The 10715-nt window shown below is 32.9% G+C and overlaps 1 long non-coding RNA gene across 1 annotated transcript; it reads right to left on the reverse strand.

The window, feature by feature from the left end:
* Positions 1-1226: 1226 nt before the first annotated feature.
* On the reverse strand, positions 1227-7708 carry LOC111724947. The gene is made up of 2 exons (XR_002773151.1): positions 6809-7708; positions 1227-1598 (listed from the first exon to the last, which is right to left on the reverse strand). It is a non-coding gene; the product is annotated as an uncharacterized LOC111724947 (long non-coding RNA).
* Between the last annotated feature and the right edge of the window lie 3007 nt (positions 7709-10715).

Genomic DNA, 10715 nt, shown 5'->3' on the forward strand with positions numbered 1-10715 from the left:
TACTAACTCCAAAAGCAATTATTCAGGATCTTCACCAAGCACTCCTTGCAAACAAGTAAACACATTCACCTGCCAAAAAAAAAAAAACTGATCAACTCTCCTTCCTCAACATAATCTGCCAGAACTACATCCTTCCCTGAGGAAATCCATTTTAGATTTATACCCAACAAAAACAATATCCAATATAGGTAAATATAAAACCATTAATCAAAACTGTTTCAATTCCATACTTTCCGAAGGTAACTTTTGTACCAAAATCAAAATCCAACTTTGAATTTATATAAAGACCAACCACATCAGTCAATGAGAACAAATACCGTGCATTTATTGATCATGGATGCATGCCATATTATTTGGCATTAATCACAGTGTGATTATATTAACTATTTCTAACAAAAAAATTTAACCTAAACTAGTCCTAGTTCTCTGTATAACAGGAACATACAATCAGTAATTCATTTGGTTTATCAAAATAAGGCCTATCACCCTTTGTAATAGTTAACTGAAACTGGTATTACCAATAAATGAAAACCTGTAAACACAACAATATGGCATGAAACAACTTATTTATTCTAAATTCCCAATTGTACAGAATAAGGAATATACAAAATATTAATTCTATTTCAAATTTACACAAAATGTTATAGACATTGTCAACAAAATCTTAAGTCCTTTTGTGAATACCCCAAGAATAGTTTCCTATAACCCCACACTTCTCCTAATGTTAACAGGAAACATCAATTTATTTACATATTCAGATGAAATGTCTGCTGCAAGATGTTTTATTTGTAATAAAAAGTGTGAAGTAAAAAGGACCATTTCCATCAACACAAAGTGATTCAGAGAAAAATACTGTATCACTTATCTTGAATTTGGGGGCAACAAGCATTTTTGTTCTAAAAAGTCATTAAAATCTCATTACAAAGATTCTATTATTACCCACTGATTTAAGCTGGTTTTGCAAAGTGTTTCAAGCACAAACAAAATAACATTTCAACCAAAAGACCATCTCAAAGCACAAATAAATTTCCACACAAAGAAAAATATAAATCTTAATCAACCAAGAAAAATCTTTTAGTACACCATTTACATCTTACCAGCTTTATTCAGTACACTTTACCAATGGGCAACTGTAAAGGTCATAGTGTTATCAAAGCAATAACTGAACATTTAATGAAACTTCTCTTTTTTTCAAAAAAAAAAAAAGCCCAAACTGAGAAATTTTAAAGTGTTATAAATTTTATTAAAGTTAACATTCCACAAGGTTGTACTCATACAAATTCAACTGCAAAAAAAATTTCAGACATATAAACTATTGTCTGTTAATGTGCCTTCTTTCTTCTCCAAATGTCAAAAATGTGCTTGTTTTAATGATACAAAAAAGTCTTTAGAAAGTCAAATCCACTGTCCATTTGTGTTGGGTAAGAAACCTATATCTTCATTCATTTCATGGAATCCATGTTAAAAGAACCCTGTCTTGGGTTGAGTATTATCACAGGACTCTTGTATAAATCCATTTCCTCAATTCCCCATAGTGGACTGCCATCTTGATTTCTCAGTGGTAAGGTCCATTTGAGACTCTTCAAGCTGACTGGGTACTTGATGAAAAAATTAAAAGAAAAAAAATGCTGTTGGAATTCTTAATCTTTCAAACAGAAAACATCACCCACCCTGAAGATACCCTACTATACATAAAGCTTTAATTTTGTAACAGCTTTCAACTATGAAACTGTATATTAAAGTTGTATGCAATGGGCTTCCCCAGCAAGCACACAACTTCTTAAGACTGCACACACTAGAGTAACAAAGGTCTTCTACTGTAACAGATACATTTGTATCCATAAAAAACTTGGGTGAAGAGTCAAATTTTTATATTTCACGTTAACATCATTACACTATGTACATAAAAAGTAAAAATATAAATTAAAATTCAAAATTCCTGGAAAGCTAAATTACAGAAAACACTATGGATTCTAAACCTCAACGCAGAAAAGTTTCCAAGCTTCTTCAAAGAAAACTAATTATAGAAAAGAATCTTAAGGGATTAAAAAAACAAAGCAATGGATCAGTTTTCCATCCCAACAGATGCTAATTAATGTTGTTTAGATAACGCACACAGCCAATATAGATGGCACCATCTTTAGTTACATATCTGGAAAGATAAAATATGTAGCCACCAGAAAAAAAAAATCAAAAATGTAAAATATGTGCCTGGCTTCTCTGATTATTTGCCCCCAAATACTATCAGTTTTCAAATTATATACAACTAAATACTTCATTGCCAAAATAGCAAATGTTTCTCATAGAAAAATACATCTATTACTTAAATAATTTTAACTGAACTGAAAGGAGAAGTGGAAAGCCAGGTGATTGTAGCATTAAATTATCCAAATTCATCGAGCCCAAACATAATTTAAATAAATAAAGGGCCTTTCTTCACTTCTCATTAGGTAATTTCCTTGTCTTCTCAATTAACATATAATACAAAACTCCACTTAATAAACTGCAGTCAAGCCTCTGTAAGTTGACCACCCAGGGAACTCTAACAAACTGGTCAACACACGCAAGCGGTTAACGTAAGGAACTAAGCCTACCATACTGATAACATACATGTGATGCGTGTCCCGTCTGTGAAAATTAAGTCAACTTAGGGAGGTGGTCAACTATAGAGGTTCTACTACATTTGTTTAAACAGGAGATATAGCCACCAATATTTAAAAACAATGATGAGAAGGGGTGCCCAGTATCAGTAATCATCAAAAGTAAGGTATTTCTCCTTAACTGATTTTGTAGATTTCTCCCCAGCTTTAAAAGGACAACATTTTAAATAATCCAATGTATTCCCCACATCAGTAAAATATCTTCCATTTGACTTGTTCATGCTTAAAACTAAGGGACTTGTACTTCTATATAGAAGTGTAAAAATAAAATACCATCATTCTCTCAATTGTAAACCAATTTCTTCTCAATTTCTATTGTTCCAGTGAAAGATCAAGCTCTAAAATTTAGAGTCTTAATGAAGATGGTGAGGTAAAGACTATTATGATGAATAACAACACTAAGAACTAATGCACTGGTATCAAATTATAATTATTTCAATAGCTACAGGTACAATTTATTCAATTTGGTTATTTTAAATAATAAGGTCAGTGCTTTATATTCTTCTGCCATTAAGACAGGAGATAAAATTTATCTATGATATTACATGAAATTTCCTTTTAAAACCATTAAAAATATCATAAAAGAAAATCTAACATTAACACCACACTCAATAAAATGTAATGGTTTGTGGGACAATGATTAGAAAATAGGATATTATCATGCTATCTCACGAACCACTAGGTATTCAAGACAGTAAAAAGACAGAAAGAAAAGAGAGGAGCCCTACATGAGAAATCAGAGAACTCTTAGGACATTAAAAACATTGTTGATTATACACTCCTGCAAAGCCAATCCACAGCCAAAATAAAGAATTCTGTTAATAAGCACAAGTGCTCAGACAAGTGTGAAAGCTGGTAAAAATTCAGTGAGGGATTTAGGAATAATCCTATAGATTTCCAAATTCTTATAAAAATCAAGTTTGCAAATAAGCAAAGTTATGTTAAAAAATAAAGACATCAGGTAGACTTCTGTGAGCCTGAATTATTTTCTTAGAAACAAAAATCCGAAGTTCTTCATCTGCAAAAAGGAAATAATGACAGTACCTACCTCTTGTGGCAGTAATGAGGATTAAATGAGTTAATACATGTATAATACATTGCCTTACTTATAGAAAGATCTCAATAAATGTTAACTATCAAATGATAGTACCTGGGGATCTATAAACTAATCATACTAATCAAAATAATTTATGTTCCAAGAGTAAGAATCTCTGAAGAACATACAGGGTCATAGGGTCAAAATAAAGATAAAAGAGTGAAAGTAGTCTTAGATTAAAAAAAAAAAATCAGAATCCTACAGAAAAATGGGGTTGGGTTTAGCTATCAAATCCTTACTCCACTTCCCTCTCCAGTAATTTCTGAATTACTACAGATATACTAAAGAGATGTTTTGATCTAGAATTCCATAATCATACCTAGATCTTTTATGCATTTCTCACAGAAGGCTCAAGCTCATACAAATGGGTAGAATTTTTCCACATTGGTATTTATTACTACGATGAGTAACTGCTACCTTCTAAAATTCCCCAAAATCATATATCCAGAAGTTAAGAACATAAAACTAAGCATGGAGTTCTTTTTAAATTCTATGTCAGTAAATTTGTCCAAAAACACTGGGACCTCATAAAATACACTGTTAGTTGAAATACAGATAATTCATCATCTGGATTGGGTTTAAGAAGGACTTCCCTAAACTAGTTTCCTTACCTTTATTTTTCAGCAAACTCTTCCATTTTAATACCAAAGAAAAATATGAGGGGCAAAGAGCCATAAGGAAAAACAAATGATTTATTATTTTGTTTAATGGATGGCTCTAATAAAGCTATTATTAATAAAATTTACATTTTAAAAATTAAACACTTATTTCAAAACCAAGAGAACAGGAACAAAATTATAGCCTAACACAAAAATTCCTTCTCATCATAATGAAGATGACAATTTCAAATTTGTTGTCTTAAATTTGAAAACATTTATGTACGAAAGCCTTGATTAACTTCACATGTTTTATCTTATAAAAATAGCTTGAATCTTCAATAGAATATATACTAACAAGGATCTTAATTAAGATGTACATAAAATCTAAATATAAAATGAGCAAGGTCATAATTACAATTACTCTGAGAAAAGTCATCTTATTTAAGGTTTTTATAATCAAATCTCCCCAACTGTCCCTACTAATTTAAAACTTGACCATGTATTCAAGTCATGAGACTGAGAATTACAGAGAAAAGGGATTCTCATCAACTTTTATTTTTATTCAACCAAAATTCGGCTTTCAGGCATATTCAAAACTTAATACGTTAAAATCTTGTTTTCATAATGAATTTCACATTTTTTTATTAGACCCAATACATTAATGATAAACAAGTCTAACAGAAGCCGTATTTATAAAATAAATCAAGTATTTTTTGAGCATCTACTATACGCCAGGCAACTAATCTCCTTAAAATGTGACCACAGCTAATAACTGTACTACATTAGGAAGGTTTTCATCTCTAACCCTCACCATCCTTCTATCAAAAAACAAAAAACATAGCCAGGTGTTGTGGTGGGCACTTGTTGTCCCAGCTACTCGGGAGGCTGAGGCAAGGGAATCGCCCAAGCCCAGAAATTGGAAGTTGCTGTGCACTCTACCATGGGCCATAAAGTGAAACTCTGTCTCTACAAAAAAAAAACCTACTTTGTAGACTCCAATACTCATTTGTATATCACAAGCTGAAGAATAAGCAAAAATTATCATCTAGATTCCCAAATGTATTCAAAAAGATTTTTACAACGTAACTGTTATATCATAAAAGTTCGATAATTAAGACAGCACCTATAGCTCAGTGGGCAGGGCGCCAGCTCCAGCCACATACACCGAAATTGGTGGGTTCATACTCAGCCCAGGCAAACTAAACAACAATAACAACTGCAACAAAAAAATAGTCGAGCATTGTGGTGAACACCTATAGTCCCAGCTACTCAGGTGGCTGACGCAAGAGGATGGCTTGAGCTCAAGAGTTTGAGGTTGCTGTGAGCTGTGACGCCACTGCACTCTACCCAGGGTGACAGCTTGAGACTCTATCTAAAAAAAAAAAAAAGTTCTAATAATAAAAAGTAAATTCTTCTGTCTTGGCGCCTATAGCTCAAGCGGCTAAGGCGCCAGCCACATCCACCAGAGCTGGCAGGTTCAAATCCAGCCTGGGCCTGCCAAACAATGACCTACAGCCAAAAAATAGCTGGGCGTTGTGGCAGGCGCCAGTAGTCCCAGCTACTCATGAGGCTGAGGCAAGATAGTCGCTTAAGCCCAGGAATTGCAGGTTGCTGTGAGCTGTGACGACACAGCACTCTACCGAGGGCGATGACTTGAGCCTGTGTCTCAAAAATAAAAAAAAAAATAAATTTAAAAAAAGTAAATTCTTCCAAAAAAATAAGTAAATAAGTTCTTTTTTGTGAAGTCATTCTAATTCATTTATGCAATCTTCCCACCAACTCCTTCCCACTATTTCTCAGGCTGGGAGTTAGAAAACTATTCCACAGAGGTAATAACCGTTATCTTCTAACTTCAAAGCACAACCTCATTGTCAAGCTGAAGAACTTTTTGTGAGCTTTCAAGTTTAAGGTAAGTTCGAAAGTAATTTAAGTAATTACAACACTGGAAGTCATTAAAAAGCATGCTCCATAACTAAAAGAGAACTCAAAAGACTTCTGAGCTCTAGATAGGTAAGGTAAAGTTGACAAAGGAAGTAGATGTAAGATCTAAAGCAAGCTATCCTGGCCATGTGGTACACAATTCTGCCAGTGTTCGGAAACCAGAACACAGATGTGTTGCAATAAAACTTTATTTACAAAAATAAGCAGGAGTTTACCAAAACCCAGATCTAAGAATGTTAAAAGCATGTCAAATATGTTTGTTTATATTTTAACCTTGCCTGAGTTTAATGAAGCAGAAAACAGGATGGACAAAATTAATAAGCAAAGTTATTAATAAACTATCACCAAAAAAAAACCTTTACCACCCAATCTAACCATGGTAATTTTCTTTTGTGTTGAGCTTTGCTAAATCCCTTTATACATGTACAATCCTGACTCAATTACTCAAAATTTCTACAGCATTATTAAAAACATGAAAATAGATTAAGCATGCAAAATTGAGTAATACTTACTAATTCCTTCTACCAGTGTCTACTATGTAGTACAGGTCCTTTAAAGGATTCAGTCTGGGGATTCACGTTTCTGCAGAGGACAAAAATATAATTTTATATATAGAAAACAAAAATAGATTATTAAACAATATGATTTACTCAAACTTCAACATCTTGCAAAGATTACCAGTAGACCAAGAGATACATGTATCTATGAGTAATATAGTCTAAGGCTATAGACTCTAAGCAGAAGACATAAAAGCTCTGAGACCACCTTCAATTTACAGCTGTAGAAGAGGCTCACTTGCAGAATGTTTACCATAAAATCACAGCTTAACTCTCAACCCCTGAGAACTCCAAAAGGATAGATATCTGGGGCTCCCTGAGAGGATGTGATGGGAAGCCAGAGTTAGAAACTCGCTGGTTAATAGAGCCAACATCATTCCTTAACAGTACACAACAGTTTTATCTCTGGTCTTTCATCTGATCTAATTTCAACACTTCTAAAGGAAAGCTTCCATTACTCACCTATAAGGCCATTTTTCTCACTCTTTAATATTACCATATTATTTTACACTATTACATACTTTGATCAACACTATTTTTAATGTTAGGAAGAAAACATTCGGCATCATTTCATACTACTCCTAACTGTATGGATCTTACTCACCTGAAGTAACACCAATCCTTTCTAAAGTACTTGATAAAAATAATTGTATCCATTTCACTAGACTTAAATACCTCAAAACTAAACATAAAATGAGGTATGCTTCCCATATTTCAAGTGTCTTCTGAATACAAGCAGACACTTTTTTTTCCCCAGTCACTCCTGTTCCCAAATATATGATGATCACTTTAAAAAGCTGCTTAGAGCCAGGTGAGGTGGCTCATACCTATGATCCTAGCACTCTGGGAGGCCAAGGCAAGTGGATCACTTAAGCTCAGGGGTTCAAGACCAGCCTGACCAAGAGGGAGACCCTACTCTGTCTCTACTAAAAATAGAAAAATTAGCTGGGCACTATGGCGGGTGTCTGTACTCCCAGCTATTTCGGAGGCTGAGGTTGGCTCATCCTATGAGCTAGGATGCCATGGCACTCTACCCAAGGTGACAGAGTGAGACACTGTCTCAAATTTTAAAAATAAGTAAGTTGTTTCAAAGTTCAATATGAAAATGTAACAACTTAAGGTTTTTATAAGGCAAAACAGCAGCAAAGTCTTTAGGATTTAAGTTACAATTAGTTAGCCAAATGTTTTTGTAGGACTAGTTTTCAAATTATACAGCAACTCAATGTTTATCTTATTAAATCTAAATCCCTTTAGACATTTTTGGCAAATCATAGTCAAGAAACATAGGAAAGATCTTCCAAATTTAATATCACCTTATAAGAGAGAATTATGTGAATAAGGACAAATCTTAACTCAGTCAAGTAAAATAAAATGATTTAAACCTTAAGAGAGGAGCAGAATTGACTTAAGCAATCACAGTATAACAAACATCTAAAGGAAATCCTTCACACTGTTCTGATAATGCGCTTACAAATTAAGTTACCTAACTACAAGAAGTATATATCTCTGGGTTTCCACACCACCAAATACAGAAAGTGAATTTCATTTCTCAACACCAAGAAAATTATTGACACTAATGTAGTTTAGCGTAACAACTTCTTCCCCCAAATTGACAAAGTCTGAAACGCTACTTTGCCATCTTTAGATGGGGAGAAGGCAGCAGGGTTCAGTGTAAGACTATGAAAGATGATGAATTTGCCGTTTCCACCTGGCCTTAATATTTTGCAGTATTACAGTTTCTGATATACTAATAAATTACAGGTATAAATATGTTTATAATCATTATGGGTGCTGCTCCTTTTACAATATAAGGCAAAGACAGCTTGAGTCAATATTATCATTGGCCTATTTGCACTACTGTCAAAATATTTGGTTTTGTCATCTTTTAAATTCCTTAAAACAATTTTAAAATTTAAGAATATGAAATGCAAGAAATCTGCAAAAAAACAGGGTAATTATAAAGTCATTAACATTTCTAAAAATTGACAAACCTCACAGTTAAAAAATACACAGCTTGGATAATCTAAAATAATGAAGATTACTATGTAGTATACATTTATGATGTAATTACTTATTTGGGAAATACTCAATTTCAAGTATATGGGTTAGTTTCAAAAGGCAAAGGAATGTTTCCCAAATGTTCTCCAGTTCCATCAAGCATTATGTAATGTATGAATCAAAATTTTTATATTATAGAAAATACGCTACTTGAATGTTAGGTTAATGATCAAGTCAAATATATTTATAACATAAAGATCAGAATATCCTTCAATTTAAATTGTAAAGGTTAATCATATTCAGAAGTAATATCCAATTTGAAAATAGCTTAAGTTCGCACTGAACCATTTAATATAGAAAGGGCCAGTCGTTGGCAAAATGAGGATATTTATCTTTAAATTTAGAAATTTCTTGAAGAAAATTAAAAAGATGAGATTAGGCGTTCAAACTATAAATCCTCTTTCTTGTTTATAACTGTGGTCAGCTGAAATATTACATGTAAATACACAAAATGCTTTCATTGCAGAATGCTAAATCTTTATTGTTCTAAGACAGTATTACCCTTTAACTGCTTTGCTAAGATCAATTTTTCAACGTCTGTATAATATTAATACTTTGAATACCGAAAAATCAATTTAGTATACTATCTGTTACAGGTCTTATGTTATTCCAATAGTCACAGAAATAACACCATGTTATTTGCAATGCAAAAGTCACAAAGTTTGTATAACAGAATTAGATACTCAATTATTTTTACCACACAAATGAAGAATGTTAACAGACTGGAAACTCTGAAAGCCTTCATACAAGTTAAGAGATTTCCTAGAGAATAAAATGTTAAGATTGCAGGGCTTATTATTTACATTACAAGCTGGGTCTCCTGATTACTAAATCACAGTTATACATTTTCCACTGATTAAAGCAGAAGATAGAGATGTCCTCCAATTGTTTCTCTCCCTTTCCATAAACAATAAAATCTCAAAAAAATTAAATAAATTGGTTGCCTGTAGTCCAGATCTTTTTTTTTTGGAGATAAGAATCTCACTGTGTTACCCTCGGTATGGTGCCACCTCAAACTCCTGGGCTTAGGTGATTCTCTTGCCTCAGCCTCCAGAGTAGCTGGGACCACAGGCTCCCGCCACAAAGCCCAGCTATTTTTTGTTGCAGTTTGGCCAGGGCTGGGTTTGAACCTACCACCCTCGCTATTTGGGGCCAGCACCCCATCCATTGAGCCACAGGCACCACCCTGTAGTCCAGATCATTAAATAATCAAGAAACTATAAAAAATAAGTAAACAAATTTGAAAAAATATTTATATCTGTAACTGCCTATTTCATATAACCTATACCCTGAATGTCAAGTAATAGTTCACAAAAGCCTGTGATTCTTTCATGGCTCCTTTGATTTATTTCTATGGGATGTAGTAATTTTTTAAATAGTTTTTATCAGAATTACAAATGTAATCCAACCCAATCACCAAGGTGATCAGGAGATTTTTATGTTTCAAGAATTAGTCCGAAATGCTAAAATAAATAGATTTCAGTATTTATACAGTAAACAGTGGTAATTAATAATTCACTTTTCTTATGAAATATACTACTTGAAAACAATTAGTATCTACATTATCTTCTATATTTATCTTCTATAGTATTATCTACCTATAATAATCACTACATATACATTTGCCCTAAGGTACCAGTAGCCATCAATTTTGTCCATTATACAAAACTGGTTCAAGCAGTATACATCACAAAACCAAATGTTAACACTGTCATAAAGAACTTAGTATGTGTCAATATTTATAAAACATACTATATTCTAATCCTATATATTGTTGGTGATAAAAAGTTATATTCCATTAGAC

The sequence above is a fragment of the Otolemur garnettii genome, unplaced genomic scaffold (assembly GCF_000181295.1).
Source record: "Otolemur garnettii isolate 467f Iridium unplaced genomic scaffold, OtoGar3 scaffold00029, whole genome shotgun sequence".
NCBI classification, from domain to species: domain Eukaryota; kingdom Metazoa; phylum Chordata; class Mammalia; order Primates; family Galagidae; genus Otolemur; species Otolemur garnettii.